Source organism: Ochlerotatus camptorhynchus, unplaced genomic scaffold, assembly GCF_037179485.1.
Source record: "Ochlerotatus camptorhynchus isolate MF236.1 unplaced genomic scaffold, CSIRO-AGI_Acam_v1.1 ptg000406l, whole genome shotgun sequence".
NCBI classification, from domain to species: domain Eukaryota; kingdom Metazoa; phylum Arthropoda; class Insecta; order Diptera; family Culicidae; genus Ochlerotatus; species Ochlerotatus camptorhynchus.
Genome location: NW_027040892.1, coordinates 3,193,125 through 3,211,974, shown reverse-complemented (window position 1 = coordinate 3,211,974; position 18,850 = coordinate 3,193,125). Strand labels below are relative to the sequence as shown.

The 18,850-nt window shown below is 37.4% G+C and overlaps 1 protein-coding gene across 2 annotated transcripts in view; it reads right to left on the bottom strand.

The window, feature by feature from the left end:
- The window catches only part of LOC135710939 (lachesin-like), a 280,940-nt gene that overhangs the window by 219,544 nt on the left and 42,546 nt on the right, over nucleotides 1-18,850 (bottom strand). For both annotated transcript variants that reach the window (XM_065233662.1, XM_065233663.1), the window contains exon 2: nucleotides 5,753-6,277. The gene's annotated coding sequence lies outside the window, so the exon portion shown is untranslated. The remainder of the gene's footprint in view (nucleotides 1-5,752; nucleotides 6,278-18,850) is intronic.

The window sequence follows — 18,850 nt, the reverse complement described above, 5'->3', positions numbered from 1 at the left end:
ATCACAGTAAGCGTCTAAGTGGAACTAACGATCGACTACTGCATTTGAAGGCAATAAGAACAATTAGAGCAAACCCAAGACTCTCTGATGGCGACATTGCCTTAAAACACAATTCCAACAAAAACGCCGTCCGGAGGATCCGTCTACACGAAGACTATCGTTCTTATCGTGCCAGCAAGCACCCAAACCGGAAATTGAAACAGAACCGAATGGCCTAAACACGCGCTCGGAATGTAGGGTATACGTCCCTAACCTCGGTCTAATATGCAGCCATCGATTACGTTTTTAATCATAACTCATCAATGAATTTACCTGCAAACGATATTCTACTGCTAAATGGTATGCTTAGATATGCTTATCATGTCGTTTGCTATCAGAAACCACGAAAAGTTGAAAAACTTACTTTTTTTAAGACAATAACTCACGAGGGAAATGTATGTAATATGGGTCTATTGTCCCCAAATTGGGTCTATTTATGGATGCAACTTCGTCCTATCTTGTTTGATCCTCAAAAAAACGCTCTTGGTAACGTTTTCTGATGTATTTTTTTTTATCACTATCACTGTTAACTTAATGCTCTTCATTCCTCAAAACATTTCTTAGAGAAAATTTTACGAAAACTACATTAAATCACTCAATTTAAAAATTAAAAATTAAAAATTTCGCTTATCGTCTTTTGACCGCAGAATATCTAAATCAGAACATTGTGATGTTCATTATACAGGTTTGGCAGAAAAAATCTCCCTTCCTGTTCGTTCCTTATCATCCAAATGCAAAACAACATTGTTGACGTTACTCTTATTGCTATATGCTGTCAAATGAATTTCATGGGCCATAGTTAGGAACATAGAAAAGAAATGTGTCCCTAAAGTTGGGTCCATGTTTTACTTGTGAAAACGTTGTTAAACAATTAAAATAAACATAAAATATTCAAACAGCAACTGTAAGTTTTACGTCTAGTGTGTATTATCAGGTAATTCCAATCAATAAATGCCATAATCAGGCCATTTGATGATCGTCAGTCAACCTTCCCATCTTAACCTTATAAGTCATGGCGGCTAAAAACTCCGAACATTGTGATATTCTCAACCAGTTTTATTACTTACGAGAGCTGAAAATGTATTGAAATGTTGTGATATAAATTGATTTGTGTGTGGTACACATTTATCAACCATCAGTGATCAATATTTTCCTTATTTTTTGTGTAATATTCCTTAATTAATTATTTATTTGCGTGATAGGCCGAATGAAAGGACTAGACCCACATTACATACCGTAACCCTATATAGAGAGGATCTCACGAGAAATAGATGTTCGACGAAATATACATAAAGATGGACATTGGGCAGCTTCCCGGACAAAAGTTTTATGTGGCCATGGCTCTAGGAGATGTCCCCAACAAATTGAAATTCGATTTTGCTGATAAATTCGCTAGAAAATTTCTGATTTGGTAAGCGATTTGCAGCTTCGGACAAGAAACTCAAGTTACAAATGAGTCTATTAGCTCGAAGCTCTACCCAACTAAGGCTCGAAGGAACCCAACTAACAATTTTCACAATGTAAACGCTTTACTCATTTCATTTATGCAGCCTCAAGCTGTATTCAAACGTTATACGATATGAGGAAACCTTTACTGAACATCTATACAAGCAAATCTGGCGAACTTAATCAGCTACTACTTATGGCTGTTGGGACGGTAGTGGCCGTTTAGTTATGTGAGGAGTTGAAAGGCACTTACTCAACCTTTTCCCGCTTATCCAATAATCACTACGCAGCTTTCTCTTGAAGTCGGGTTAAATATTGTTTACGCTATTTTTTTGTTGGGGAATTTATTGAGTTTATTTTGCTGTGAATCAAATTAATCGAAATTAGTTTCAAGCACATCACCAAATTATTTTCACCTTTGCAATGGTCCCATCTCATTGCTCGATTCCAGGCAATGAGATGGCTGACTCACTTGCTAAGGTGGGCGCTATGCAAGGCGATATTTACGATCGACAAATCGCCTACAATGAATTTTTCTTCATTTATCGTCAACAGTCGCTCGCCAGCTGGCAAAATAAATGGAGTGAAGGGAGTTTGGGACGAAGGCTATTCTCGATCATCCCTAAGGTGTCGAAGAGTCCTTGGTTCAAGGGGTTGGATGTGGGTCGAGACTTCATTCGTCTGATGTCTCGCCTCATGTCCAATCACTATTCGTTAAACGCTCACTTGTTTCGTGTTGGGCTGGGGGACAGCAATCTCTGTGAATGTGGACAAGGCTACCAAGACGCCGATCACATCCTTTGGTCTTGTGCTGAGCATCGTGGAGTCAGATCTGAGCTGTGCGATTCCCTTCGGGCTCGAGGTAGACAACCTAATGTTCCAGTTCGGGATATTTTGGCTAGACGCGATCTGGAGTTTATGAAACTCATATATGTTTACTTTAAGAATACTAACCCTAGATTGTAAGCTTGATTAACCTTGTGTTTAGTTTGTGTATTGTGCGTGTAGTTTTTTTTTAATGTTTGTTTTCAAGATGAATAGAAATAAGTTCATGTTTTAGGATTAATTAAATATTTGTATAATAAATCATATTTCAAACCTCCTTCTCCCTTTCCCCATCCAAAAAATTGTAAATCTCCACTAACCTCGAGACGACCGCGAGTAATCGGTTCAATTCATTTAACTCTAGATTTAAGACATTATTCATGTATAATGCAAATGATAACTCGGCTCTGTAAAGTTTATTCGATTGAGCCTGTACAAATAAATTAATATATTTAAAAAAAAAAAAGCATCACCAAATTATTTACCCTGCACCGAAACCTGGAATCGAACTCAAGACAACCGCATTGGCAAACCTTGATACTACCAACTGTGCTACGCCAACACTTTGAACTGATATAAAGAAAATCAATATGCCCTTCTACAACAAAATCGCTGAGTAGCGGCTTTATAATAGTGCACGTGATTCACTTTTCTCGACTAGTTAGTTCAGCTTTGTAAAGGAGCATAGTAAAAGCTGTAAAACTGCACACGTCTAAAAATAAACCTAGCTGATTGTAAAAATGCCTTCAAAGTAGCACTAACACTGTTTTTTAGCTGAGTACAGGTTGTTTAGTTGTTATAAAAACACTTTTGATGTTTATGTTATTCAGCAAGAGTGGTTCGTTGTGTCGAAGCCATCAAATGAGTAACATATTTACTTTATTAACTTTGTTTTGCAGCTACAAGTTGAAAGTTAATTAACATGTATATATAAAAATGACATTATTGGCTGTTTTTATTCAGTGCGAATGACAAATTGAATAATGGTTGTGAAAAAGCTGAGTAAATGCCCTTCAAAACTATTTTGCTAGCTTCAGCTTGTAGCTGTATCTGCAGCTTTTATTCAGCTACTTTACAGCGCAACGCTGGAAAAGTTGGCTTATAAAGCGGAAAATGTTAGTTGAGAAGAGTTCCTGAAAAAATAACGCATTCTACCATTCATCAAACGCACGAAGGCCCTGTAAAGTTTTGCCAATATTTGGCTATCTGCCACTACAGTCGAGAGACACTTCATGTGCACCGTAACAACAGGGATTTCACCTATTTGCCCTCAATTTCACGCAAACGAGAAATACTGGGCAATTGTTAAGCTGAAGTTGAAAAAGACTGGAAAAGTGACTCGGTATCCTGCGTAAATGAAGAGATGGAGGAATAAAATGGCCGCTCAAGTTGACGAACAGAGCGTCCAAAAGATGATGCGAAGTATTTCAAGAAAAGCTCGTCATTTCATCAAAACCAAATCGTAATATGACTGTTGATATTTTTTCCTGAAATTGCAATAAAAACCTTCATTTTGACTGCTTATCTGTTCTATTTCATCAAAACAATCCTAAGATAGAGCTGAATTCTTGTGTCCAGATCGAGTTTTAAACAAACAAAATTGCTTTAATTATTTTGAGAAAAAAATTAAAACAAATTACAAAACCCAATGGTTAAATGACCTTATTAAATTTAAGACTTTTTTTTTTAATAAATAAAAAAAAAATTAAACTTTTATAGCGTTTAAAACTGTGGATACTTGATTACTGCTAAAAATTGTATAACAAGAACTCTTGGTATTTTTTTTTTTATTTCAACTTGCGATCGTTATAAAGTGGGAATACCCGCAGGGAAGCCGTTGTCGCGTAGAAATAAATGTCGAAAATCAACGTGTTCTTTATATTTCTGATGGTTATCATATGAGATGACGTTATGGCTGCCTTTAATGTCCACCGCTTTAATGTTCACTGAGAGACCACCGCTTTATCTCAGCTGTCCCTCAACTAACTGTTCTGCATTGTTGGAGATACTTAACGTTAAATATCATACCTAAAGTGTAAATTTTATACGATCGATGAGAAACTAATTGAACTAGTTTTTTGTATGTGATTAGTGTTAACCATAAAGTAGTCAAGTACAGAAAATCAGCTCGATTGCACTTTAACTAATAATGTTTGTATAACTTCATGCGTGCAGTCAACGATTTACATAGTTTGAGATGCTTAACGTCAAACGTTAACATGGTCGTGTTATATGATAGAAAAGGAGCTGAAAGTAAAAAGTGGATAGTTCCGTTAGAGTACGGCAGTGTGTCAATTGTATATAGATCATTTTGAAGATGGTACGAATTGGGCTGATCATCTCCTTTACCAAACTCCCCCGTTGGGGAGGGATGTTGAGGGATATCGATTTGCTCACGTATCTTCGATGTGCGGAAACTTTCAGGGGAGTTTAGTAAAGGAGATGATCAATCCGATTCGTACCTTCCTCAAAATTAACCTTTGCTCGCTTTCTACTCTTTTTATTTAATTTTCACACTGCCGTAATCTATCTACTCTATGCTTCCATCTCCTCAACATGAGTAGTTAAAGTGCAATGAAGTTGATTTTCTGAACTTGACTATTTTATGGTTAACACTAATCACATTAAAAAAATCAGCTCGATTAGTTGCTAGCTGAGAAATAAAAGAGCGTGTACAGCACCACTCACCGCGCTTTTAAGGGGATTTGTGTAAGTGCTAACACATTTTCCCAGTCCAAGCAATAAATAGAGCTTTTGTCATGCTGCAAGATTGCATCGCAAACATTAAGCAAAATTCATAAAAACTGTGCTGGACGCTCTATGGGTAATCCATTCGTAACGAAGCTATTCCAATTCAATGAAAATTATAGCTCTGTTCAATAATTAAAACCGAAAACCTGGCATCACTGCTTCTCACCGAGGGAACTTCCTTGCCATCGTCGTCCCATTGCCCAGCGCTAACAAGTGGCAGCGGTGGCTGGTGCACAGGCTGCAATCGCGAAAATTTATTGTAATTCATTTTTTGTGCAGTCCCATTCAATTGTATTTATTTTTATTTACTTTTCTGGTGCAAGAGCTATTTATTTTCGCAAACTGCTGTTGCTGTTCCACTTTTGCCAAGCAAAGGCTTTTATTTTTTCAACCACTTTTCCCATTCTCTCCGCAAACCGGAGGACACACGGGAAACGGTCCCTTTTCCGGTTCGGCCCAGATTGCAGGACCACCATATGTTTGAAGAAAAAACAAAAACAAAACCAGCGCGGAATGAAAACAGCTCATAAAATGCAGCACTCGACCAAGTGGGTGCCGACGACGACGGCGACGACGACCGATGGTTCCAGTTTTCTCCAATGATGGGTAATAAAAAGTTAAAAATTGGTCGCACAATTGTTCGGAATTACTTCGCTGGGGCTCCTGGGAAAGGAGAAAAAAAAACTCTCACCGATAAATTATTTTCTTTATAGAGTTACGATTTTCGCTGTTGGTGTATTTTTTTTCCTTCTTCGTAATTTTGGCAAAGCGACTTCATCAATTTCGGTCCACACGCCGGTCGTTACAGCATCAACGCGATGAAACTTTTCCTTCGGAATTCTTCTTCCATCCGTAAAATTAATCGTATTTTCTGTGTAGGACTCGTTTTCCTTTCCCGTCCGAAATTCGCTTTCGGAACCCAAGTCAAACAGTGTTATCGTAATTTTCTCGCTCGCTTAACGTTTCTATTTTTTCTTCGTTTGCTTTTCACTCTCGTATTTTCAGTTGAAGTCACTTCCGTCAGAGCTTAAATTTTCCCTCCACGATGTGATTACAGCTTCATTGAATTTTACCCCGGCGCTTCTGATCTGCTGGTCCTGCCGTCTTCGAGGCTCGGGCATCAGACGGTGCAATTCAGTGCCAGTGTCACTTGGCCGGATGGGAAATAATTTGGCACAATTTTCGCCATCTTTATCAGCAGTTTAAATGCATTAACCTGAAAAATAGGGGAGAGAAAAGGACATGAATGACTGGAGCAAGCAAATGGCATTAATGGTAGAAAAGATGATTTTTTTTTCATTTTGCTGTTGGAGGTAAAACATGGGCAGCGTGGTAGTGAGAATTGGACGTTTCATTACGCGGTTGTTTTATCTGGAATATTCAATCATAAAAAAAAACTGTTTCCGACAATTTTATTAACGGTAAGAAAAGAATAATGATAGCTAATAACTTAAAATAGTTCTTTGTGGTCAGCAAATGTTCAACGGTAATCAAGAACATGATAATTCAGGATAGCTGTGAAGATTGTGAAGCTTGCTACGGTGGGCTGGATATATAGCACATATGCCGGAAAATAAAGGGGTAAACGGTTCAAAACCCACATCCCTTGTACTTCTCGCTACGTCCTTGATCGCTCCTGAATAAATCGTGCAAATCGAACCGAAACCGACGAGGTGGAAAAGAAAGATTGTCTGCAGACTGAACAGTCGGCAAGGTTATCGATTCTGTTTGATTTATTCTCCAGCTCGACGCTCTGGAATTCATGCTGCAAATTCTGCTGAACAGTCGCTCCCTTTGAATGGGAAATTGATAATGCCAAAAGCGAAAAATGCAATTAAATGCCATTCCTCCGACAGCATTGTTTAACTTTTCAAATCAAAAATTGGGATGATTTATGTCGTCTTTAGTTACACTCATTGAGCCACATCCAATTGCACACTTGTCACGGGTCGGAAGTGCTTCTGAAATGTCCTGAAAGAAAATCACTTGATTGATAGGTCTCATTCTTTTCCTGCACGCTTTCCGCTTAAAAGTGCCTAATTTATCATCACATCATGCATCAATCAACTTCCTCGTTGCCCTACCGCTTCCGAATGGGTGCTTAGAAAAACACACATTATTCTTTTAAAACCAACATTTGCCACAATTACCCCTCGGAGAGACACGTGCCTTCTCTTCGAGTGGCACGTGCTGCTCCTGGTATAACACTTTGAAGAGCCTTTTCATTCCATTCCAGACTCCTTCAACAGGCTCGGTAGTTTGACCCTGCTATCCCGTCCTCCTGGAGCCATGCAGAGAGGCACTGATGCGCGATGGGGCTGCTGCTGCACTATAACAGTTTCAAGTGTTTACAAAACAGTGTTGCAGAAGTGTGGCTTTTGTATTTATATGTTGGTAGGTACCTGCAACTACCACGGTAGAACGCCTTTGTGCCTGTGCCAGTGCAATGGAATCCATGCATGGTGCCAGGATAAGAGAATTCGGAGCGAAAGAACATGAATTCATTATTCATAACTTGCTTGTTCGGGTTCTGGCGCAAGTGAATGCAGAGAGGTTCTTCCGTATGCTGGGGTTGCAGTAGTTTCTTTTTCCGCAATCCAAGGCAGGATGCAAATGAGCACCGTTGAAAATGTTGAAATTTGAAATCTTGTAGTTTGTGCCAAATCGAACAAGAAATGGTTTCTTTATCTTGTAAAAATCTGAATTTTCGGTCAAATTACAAATTACACAGAAATGGGAATGTGATAAAATTATGATTGCACACTTAAAAATATCTAATTTTACAAGAGACGTAAACCACATTGGACGTAAACAAACATTTCATGTAAAAATAAGTGTTCTCAAAACGAAACATAGGCAAGTCGACGAAGAGAACGTCGAATTGTGAATTGATTTTCTCGTTTCTTTCAACTGATTCTTATGTCAAAAGGGCCACTTACATGTGTCGGTCTCAGGGAACCAAAATTTACATGACTTTTTCGTACCGTAAAACGGGGTAACATTGATAGTTTTTTAAAGTTTATTCTAAATAATATTTACAGAAAGGAATGTTTTTCAAATTTTATATTTTTAAAACAAGTATTGAGGATCCAAGAGTCAGTTGGTCAGTAATATGTTTAAAGGAAATTAAAGCATTTGTACTATTTTTTTTAGTTTTGTGACCGAACTTTAGTTTTTTTTTGATTTGGGGTTACTTTGATAATGCTCGATGAATGTAGAAAAATATGGTTGAAACTCGAACTATTTAGTTCTTTCAATATGAAACTTTGAATGGTAATATAATCAGAAAACATTATAAGCAATCCCAAGCAACATTACTAGTTTTATCGAGGTTTTAAAGCATTCTGCAAGTCTAAATCATTGTCTTCAGAACCCTCATAAAACCAGAAATTTTACTTGGGATAAGAATACCACATTGAATTTGTGATGGCTATATCGGAAATACATTTCATAAGTGATGGTTTGAGTGCTTTTTCAAACAGCCGAAAAACACGAAAATTGTTTTTTAATATGTTTGTAAAATATGTAACACATACTATATAAAATCTGTATACAATATCAACGAAAATACCCTAAGCTACAATATGGAACCAATGCTTCTAATTTGGAAAAAGCGCAACAAGTAAATTTAATCTTTACATTATACTATCAAAGTTACCCGCATTATCAAAGATATCCCGTTTTACGGTATCGGTACGGCCAGCCTCGCAGTCTGCAAAGGGTCCGCAGGTCGCCTTCAACTTGGTCGATCCACCTTGCCCCAACCTCCACCCCTCTTCTTCTTGTTCCTGTTGGGTCGCTTTCTAGAACCATTTTCACTGGGTCGTCGTGCGGTATTCTTACGATGTGCCCAGCCCACCGTGGTTCTCCCAGCAGCTGGTGCAATTCGTGGTTCATTCGCCTCCTCCACGTTTCATCATCCATCTGCACTCCACCGTAGATGGTACGCAACACCTTCCGTTCGAAAACACCACGAGCATACTCCAGGTCTCGTGGCCGTACAGGACCACCGGTCTAATCAGCGTCTTGTAGACAGTCAACTTCGTGCAGCGGCGAATTTTATTCGACCGGAGCGTCCTTTAGAGTCCCAAGGCAGCATGATTCCCTGCCATAATGCTTCTTTTAATTTCTCTGCTGATATCAATTTCGGCGGTCACCAGTGAGCCCAAATACACGAACTCATCGACCACATCGATTTCGTCACCATCAATCTGAACTCGGGGTGGGAGGCTAACATTATCTTCCCTAGAACCTCTTCCATTCATGTATTTTGTCTTTGATGCGTTGATGGTACGTCCAATCCACCTAGCTTCAGCTTTCAGCCTGATGTAAGTTTCCGCCATCGCCTCAAAGTTCCGTGCCATGATGTCGATGTCATCGACGAAGCCAATAAGCTGGATGGACTTCCTGAAGATCGTGCCACTCGTGTCTATTCCAGCTCTTCTGATCATACCTTCTAACGCGATGTTGAATAACTTTTTCGTAGTGTGTGTATCTAATCTAGATAGAGCTGTAATTATGCCGTAAAAGCATTTGTAAACAATGACTTCTTTCGATGATTTCTAGAAAATCAAGGTTCACCAACGCAGATCAACATCATCATCGGGTAGGGAAAGACTTCCCCTACCCGTCGGTTATGTTGGTTTGCGTGGACGTGTCTTGAATTCCTAGAAATCATCAAGAGAAGTCATTGTTTATAAAATCTGTTACGCTTTAATTTCACCTCCATCTTGTAATAGAGTTTATCCTGTTATTTAAATACTAATCTATTAGAGCAGTGGTGACCAAGTTTATGGATGTTTGGGGATTAGAATTGACCTTTTTCTTTGGATATATAGTTATAACGTCGTTCGTTTAGTGCAAATTACTTAACGATCTTAAACAAAAACTAAACCCCTGGATAGAAACATTGACGATGATAACACTAGTCACAATTTTGGTTTTATAAGGGTTCTGTAAACCATGACATGCTTTAAACCTCGATAAAACTTGCAATGCTACTTGGAAACACTGTTAGCAGCACTTTTTAAGGAGACTGAAAACGCGTTTCAAAATGATTAATCTTTAAAAATCTTTAAACTTCCGCGAAAGTCTAGACTTTTCTGAAATTTTTGAAGCATCTTTGAATTTATTGGAATTGTTCTTAAGATGTCCAAACTTCAATTAAGTTCTCTAAACGTCCTAGAATTTCTTAGAAATATTGAAGCTCTTACAATTTTTCTGACCTTTCTATATTTCTTGATAAACTCATGAAAGCTCCTTCAAAACCTCTAACTCCATGAGCTTCTCTGGACATGCCTAAAATTTCCATTCTTTCATGAAGTTCCCTAGAACAGAAACTTCTCTTACGTTCCAACAAACTTCTTGATAGGGTAAATGCAGGTAATGTCGGCCTAAGTGTTCATAATTTGGGCCCATACATAAATTCAGCAATCGACTAAATTTTCAATAGCAACCAAAAATATGCACTTCTGTAAAGCTCCGAAATATTTCGGATGCTTTATTGACTTTTCAAGAATTTTATGAACCTTTGTAAAATTTTCCTGAAGCTCATCGTGCTTTCTAAATATTATAGAAACAAACCATCGGAGATTTCCCAGAGAATCTGAACTTTCCTTAAGATAAAGCCCTGCTAATTAAGAATCTACGATTTCAATCGGATGTATCTCAGCATCTGTTTGGTTAAGAATGAAACATCATTAGAAGAAAATGATGTGTATTTATTGTATTGAAAGATTCAATATGGGTTTTGTTAATTTTATTCCTTTAGAACGAACCTTGGGCTTCCCAAGTAACCAACAAGCCCGTTAATCGCCCTTTTTGGTATATAAGGCTGCTATACGACTGATATAAAGTTCGGAAACCCTATATTTACCTTATATCGCAAAAAAGGTGATTATCGGGTAGTTAGCGGGCTTGGTGGTTACTTGGGTTGATTCTTGCCATCAACTTCTGCACAAGCTGCTGGTCACTGGCTGCTTTTTTTTCCAGTATCTTGCATTGAAATAACATCCTTAGCGATTTTTCCACTTTCCTCCAGTTTAGCTTTGATAATACTCCAATACATTTCGATTGGGCGGAAAAATGGGCAGTTTGGGGGTTCATCTCTATGACGTCTACGTGACGAAAATCGGAGTCTCTGGCCACAGCTGCAGATTCGTGCCAGATCATCAGCTTACCGGCAAACTTGTCCACGAATACAAATTTATATTGGCAACATAAAACTTTTGTCCCGGAAGCAGTTTGAATTGCAATTTGACATACGTTTCATCGTCCATGAGGATGCAGTCGTTGTGGTCAGAACCTGCTCATACAGCTTTCGGGTCCACGTTTTGGCCGTAATGTTTTGCTGTACGGTCCGGTTTGGTTGCTTAAAAGCCCGATACTTGAAGAAACCTTCCCGAATGCGTATATTCCGAACTGTACTGCAAACAGCACCGCGTTTTGTTGGCCACATCCACGTCCAAAAAAACCTGGATTCGCTTTTAAAACATTCATGACGTTCTGACGCATTTTCCGGTTCACTGTACCGCTTCGACCACAGTGCGTTGGCCCATAAACAAAAACAGATTTTCATTTTGTTTCATTTGGGTAAACTAACTACTGATAAGTGTTTATGGATGTCCCTTGCAATGTAAACAAGTTTTGGTTAGCTTGAGAAAACATCACAACTACTATTACAGCCATGTGAACTGTCAGTGTTCAGAGAGGAAAATAAACTACAATATCGTCTAGAAATTTCACTGTTTTTCAACATACTCGGAAAAGTTTTCTACTTCGTAAAATCAATTCCAGTAAAATGGAAAAAAAAAATGTCAAGGTCAGTAGAGTGTGTTACAATTACCCATTGGATTAATTTTGGTCTCAGTTTGGATAAACAGAAACGAATAGCTTGTGTAGAATTTGATCGTCTTAAAACACTATTCAAACTTGGATGAACGATTCAAAAAAGTTCCGTCGAGTTCCACCCCAAACTTTTCATAGAATTATTCGTATAAGTGTCCTTTACAAGACCATGTATGATATAGCTGCAACTTTTCGCAACTCTACCAGATTTTTAACATTTTGTAGGACAACGCCAATTGCTTTTAAATCAGCAGTTTTTTGAAAAATGGGTCGCATGTAAGGAAAACAAAAGAACTCCGCTATTTGGCGTCATGCTTATCGGATGACACACTTGAGCACGTTTTGAAGAATTTGCACAAATTTAGCGTCGTGTATTCCTGAAATTAAACTCCAAGTGGGTTAAATGTTATCGAGTAAAGAAGTATTTTCTTTAAAAAAAATAATGCTTGGTTGAAGTCATCAATTGAATTGCCCGCTTACAAATGTTGAAGATGATTCCAATGAAAATTCCCAGAAAGATTTTGCAAGCTGCTCAACCAAAAAAAAAAGACGAGTTGCAGAACTAGTTTCCAAAATATATTCCAAACAAATAGATACTTAAGCCCTGCTCAAGCTCTAGCTCTGATTGTTGATCTGGATCTGTCAGAGCGGAAGTACATTGTGATTTGAGGTGCTGTGAACGCCATTTATAAAGATTATTTTTCAAGTCTGTATGCTTTAAAACAAACAAAGAACAGAATTCATCCCACAAAACCTTTCGGTTACAGAGACATCTGCTATGGTAGATCTTCAAGAATTGCTCAACCTAACAGTTCATGGCATCACTAAAGTCTTATAGATTTCTCACTCCTTAAAAGCAAGATTGGCTTGTAAGTGGGGAATGGATGGTAGTTCTGGTCACAGCATTTATAAACAAAAAAAATTCTGATTAAAATGCAACCGACGAAATCTTATTCCTAATTGCTATGGTTCCTTTCAAACTCATTGATGCAGAAACAGAAGATACTTTGTGGCACAATTCCTGACCAGCCGCAGACCTATTAAATTTATGTTTACTAAGGAGAATTCAACTTTAATTTTAAATGAGCAAGCCACAGTGGAGTCTTGTATGTAGGTTCACGTTTGCTATGAATTTCTTTTTACTATGCTGGATGGGCAAGCCTGCATTACGCTGTCACACGAAAAAGCAGCAGCTAAGAGTTACGTTTGTGGCACAACTCCAAAAGATATGAACCATACAAAAGTCCACGAAAAAACTAAGAATACAAACAACTTTAGATTTGGATTATCCGTTCTACATTGTTGGATTAAGTCGTTTGAGTGCCTTCTGCATATCGCATATAGGTATGTGCCATTTATTTCCTCACTAAGATTTGTGTACTAATGAATTTTTTTTTAAGATGACCTTTAAAATCTGGCAGGTCGTGGAGAAGCAAATAAGAAGAGCCACGAAGAAAGCAAAAAAAGGATTCAGCAACAGTTTAAAGTTCAAATGGAATTAATTATTGATAAGCCTAAGCCAGGATACACAGAAAAATTCTGATTTTTAACAATCGCGTAAAATCTCCCTTCGTTTAATTTTGAGCTATACCCAACAAACATTGAGCGCTGAATAAGAGCTTATTCAGGCAAAAATATGCGTCTTCAGCTAATTAATAGCTTATTCAGCTTTTAATCAGCTCAAATTGTTTGTTGGGTACTTGACATAAACAGTAAAATCGTTTGCCAGCTTGCATGCAATATTGCTAATTTATGCGATATTTCGCTTAAATTTTCACAAAATATCGCGAAAATTTATGTCAAATCTAGCGTTAGTTTTATGTGCGCTAAATCTCGCAGAAATTTACATGAATTTTTCGAACGGTGTACGGTACTTCTAATTATGGCAACACTGCGCCTAATTTTTTTCTGATCATGTTACAAGTGCTGCTATCACGGGAATTGACGAAATTCTTATCGAAAAATTTGGTACGATTTTGAGAGTAATAACCAATTGATATTCCCAAATACTTTTGGAAAAAGCTTTAGAAGCTACCCATAAAATTATCAGTAAAAATCGACTAAACCACACAAGGAAAACATCCAGAAGCAATAACAATGAAGACTTGATGAGATCATTGCTGTTGAATTCGTGAATTTATGTGATCACTTACTGCACATGTGTCATTAATGCAAATTGTAGCTCTGAACATCTTTTTGTTTTTGTCCCGCTACCCCATACATTTAACGCACTGTGCGACGCCTTTATTGCACCTTCCGTGAAGCATACAAACGTTCTTTGAAATGTTTCAGCACTGCATAGACGGTGGTTTTGGCCATTTTCAACTCCTTTGCGATCCTCGTATTACTGGCATTACTGGGACTGCTCTAAAAATGTCTGAGCTTCCCTGAAGATCTCAAGACCTATCTTAAATGTGGTTATTTATCAATTGTTGAGATTTCTTGACTTCTCTGAAGAAGTTTTCTTGGCTTCTACAAAGTTTCTGGACATTCCTGAAGTTCAAAGATCTTCTTAAAAGTTCTTGCAGTTCCACTGAAGCTGATGAGACCATCTTAAAATTCTAAATGCTTCCCTGGAATGCCTGAAAATTTACAAAAGCTCCTTATTTTCCGCAGTTTGTTAATAAAACTCCTCCGGAATCAATGGTATTTCCTTTCATGCCTTGGAACTTCTTCCAACAATTTTTGTGAACCACCTTGAATTTATCGAATCTTTCCAGCCTTTAGCTGCCTTAGGTTATCAAAATGTTCCCACATTTTTTCTGATGTTTTTGCAATTATCCTGAAGCACGTGAACATTTATATGGGAATCTATGGCAAAAGGTCGAAGGGACAAAAATTCGAAGAGACAAAAGGTCGAATCATGAAAAAACCAATAGGACAAATGATCGAAATGACTAAAGATCGAAAGGACAAAACGTCAAGGGTACAATAACATATGATATTAAATATAAATATTAACATTTAAATTATTCATTTTTATACTCAAACAACTACTCATGTTTACGAAAATTCCTCGAATCGATTCCCCTTTAATGTTTTACTGTTTCAACCATTTTTAGCTTAACCTTTTGTCCCTTCCACGTTTTGTCCTTTCAACTTTTTGTTCCTTCGACCTTTTTCTCTTCGACCTTTCGTCCCTTCGACCTTTTTCTCTTCGATTTTTTGTCTCTTGGACCTTTTGTCCCTCGACCTTTTGTCCCTCGACCTTTTGTCCCTCGACCTTTTGTCCCTCGACCTTTTGTCCCTCGACCTTTTGTTGCTTCAATCTTTTGTCCTACTGGATCTTTGATCTTTCGAATTTGTGTACCCTCGACCTTTTGTTCCTTCGACCTTATTGTCGTGACCTGGCCGAGGTTTCAAGCCTCGGCCATGTGTCTCAACAAAGACCAGTGAAGTGCACGTCCGTGCGCTACAACATTCGTTAAATTACTGATTCGATCATGCCAAGCGATGCAAACAAGGCTCAATTCGTTCACGCATGCATATGTGTGGGTTTATTTAGACCATCGAATCAACGGTACACGCTAACCGAATCCAACTCAAACTGAGCATATCAAAACTTGAGGGGCCAAACTTTACTCTTTATTGTATTATGTATACAAATATTAATTGTACTCTTTCATTATCATTATTAATATTATTATTATTATTCATCGCCAACTATGTATACCACACTTATGTCCTTTCGACCTTTTGTCCCTCCAATCTTTTGTCCTTCGGTATTTTGTCCTTCAACCTTTTGTCCCTCGTATGGCGGTCCAAATGAAATAAAACTGTTGGTATTTGATTGGCGCAACTAATTTTATTTCTGATGAGCGCAGAATACTTTTCAAATATTTGTGAATGAATTTACAATATTTAAATTCGAGATATTAAGAAGCTTATGGAACTTATGTAATTTTAAGCATTTTTGAATTTTTTGCAGTGGAATTTTGATCATATGAGCGCCCAAGTAACATTTTAAGTTTTATTAAATACTACAAAGCAACTATAAAACAACATTCATAAAACCCTGGTCAAGGCTATTTTGTAATTAATGCATCCACCAAAACCTCATTAAGATTAGAATATGTCTAGTTGGCCCACCCTGGAGAAAGTTCTGAAGGGTGTATTCTCGAAGCTCTTCAAGATTGATTTACTGCAAAAGGTTGTATGACGAACGCATTGAGAACCATTTGAAAGCTACAATAAAAGCTATTTAGCAACAATAAAAACCCTTTCCGAGCTATTTCCCCTAGCCACATGCTGAATCCACTAGGAAAGCATCATTCAAGATAGAAAAGGATTTATGAATCCGATCTTATCAAAATAATTAAAATAGAAACTGATGGTATAAAAATCTTGTTGAATATCCAAATTTATCACAATAGCTCTCATTAAGAGGCCTAGTTTTAAGTGCCATATTAAATTTTACGTGAAATCTACGTGAAAACATCGAAAAAATTAAGTCCACCCTCGTAAAACGTCGATTTGACCAATTATTTAACATTGAAAAAAAAAATATATTCCTTAAATCGAGCTTGGCCGAGATTTTTTTTTATTATTTACGCATTTAAATGTTTGCAAATTGGTAAATTTACCAAAATATAGTTATATATAAGGAAATATTGATTGAAAATCGAAGATTGTAAAAAAAAAAACAAGCAAACTAATTGTAACATGGCGGCGGCATCAAAGTTGATTTTCATGGGTCTTTTGTGAAAAAGTTGTTTTGCTTTCAAGAATTCCTTAACAAATTAATAAGATTTTAAAATGGCTTTTATGAAGAAAACTTGCAGACTGAATTGTATTTATCTAAAGCCATTTTGCTTGACCCTAACCCGTTCAGATTTATGGCAGCATTTATGGAGGCAAAGTTGCCTGCAAAAAGTTAAACGTCAAAGTTTGTTTATCTTTCGATAGTTGCGCTGTGAGATCCAGGATTCTTCCAGGCGGTTTTCTCCCGATGGATTGGGAGCAGTTACTCAGATAGTTTGCGATATTGTTTTACAACATTTCGCATTTCGAACAGCTGGAAGCGCAATCGTTCCCGGAAAAGATCCCCTTCTTCCGGATAGTTACAGAAGTGCACCATCCAATGATGCAGAGATGTACGGATGAATAAAATTTCTAAGAGTCTTTCGCCGAATAAAATCGCTGTTTTAGATCAGAAACCAGCTGATCTCCGCTAACTAACAGTTTCATTGGTTTGCTGTCGGTTGTTATTTCGATTGTCATCGCAAGATCTGGAGAAGGCTGGTATGTTTTTCAACTTTAGACAATGTTTTATGAGTTCGAGGGCCCCGCTCACTTTACTCTTCTCCGACAGATAGTCAGTCGTTGGTGGTGTGCTGGTTCTTCTAAAGAAGTGAATTTATCTGAAATTGGCTTTATTTTTTCATCCTACTTCGTCTATCCTTCGAGATTTGCTTGTCATAAATTTGGCATTTATTAACTATAAGGAACCATCTTTTAAGCTCAATTTGTAAACAAAGTATTTGGGGAGTTAATGATGCTTTTTAAAAGGCTAAAAAGCAACGATAAATGCTTTTTTCTCTAATGCAAAACCTAATTGTTTTATGGTTGCTTTTATAATGATAGAACACGTTTATAAAGTATTTTATCATGACATTAATAAACAATTGCTAATGACGTTTATGCTTGAATTACAGAACAGTTTTAAGGAGGGATTGATAACTGTTTTAAATTTATTTTTAAAACAAGACAGTTTTCGACTTTCTTGCCTGACTATAAAAGGTTTTTAAAACAGCAAAAAGCTGAATTACCAAGCAGGAATGTTTTACACTTTAAATGCTATATTTAAACTAAATGGATTGTTCATTGCCGTTATAAAACCATCATAAATCAGAGTGGATGCTAAACGGTTACTGGATTGTTACTTGGGCGTTTTCGGAGCTAGTTATTTATGAATTAACAATGGTTTACCACATCAGGCCTGTTTTGGAGTAAATTTAAGAAATTTAGCTAAACTTATTTCTTTTTGGTTCTTGTGACTCAAAATAAACTAAAAATATTTTTAATGACTTCATTGCCCGGCCATTTGTGGTTACCCGGGAATCAGGAATTATTCCATGACTCTTCTAGGGAATTCCCAGGTGTCAGGAATTGATTTTAAACAAAAATCAGACTTACAATAACATGTTTTTTTTTTCGTCTTCAACTTATATACTATTTTTTTCCTTGATTTGTTTTCCGTCGATCTTGTTTTCCGTGCTAAGTACCAATGCTACCGATGCAGCTCCCACACCTGGACCCTATTCATCAACTCATGGACTGGTAATCGTTTTACTTCCCTTCCGAAGGAACATCCCGGCGGCACCAACTGTAAATTAGACCCTTATGGTACTCCTGAGGTGAGTTGAATAGGATTTGATTTCTTCCCTGTGAATCGAACTATTTGTTGACAATTAGTTGGATAAGATTCGAGCTATTTGAGAAATCCTGGCCAAATTCCCAGTTTTTGCAATTAGAATGTCAATGCCAATGCCAGACAGTTCCTGTCCAAGTGAACCACATTGCCGAATACATAAACATTCTATCGGAATATGGGCCCATATATCACCAGAATACTATTTTACAAACTTTGGAGCCATCTAGTTAGTCGACTCCAAACTAAAGTGTTTACTGCCAGGCGTGTGTTGTCCAGATGAATAATATTGCCGAAAACAGGAAGTTTTTATCAAGAGTGGAGTAAGCATTTAAAATATAGAAAAAAATGGTGTCACCTAGTGAGTCAATTTTTAAATAAAATAAACCCTGTATAACGGATCTACGCGCACAGTTTCATATAAAATCACACAAATCAGTACAGAACAACTATTTTTTTTCACTGTGCATGCAAAAGTCTCGCGCTAATTCATGCTATGACAATTGTCTTAGACGTAGCCGTCTGTGACACGCTGCACTCTTGCACTTTTTGCATTCATTTGTGTTATGCTTT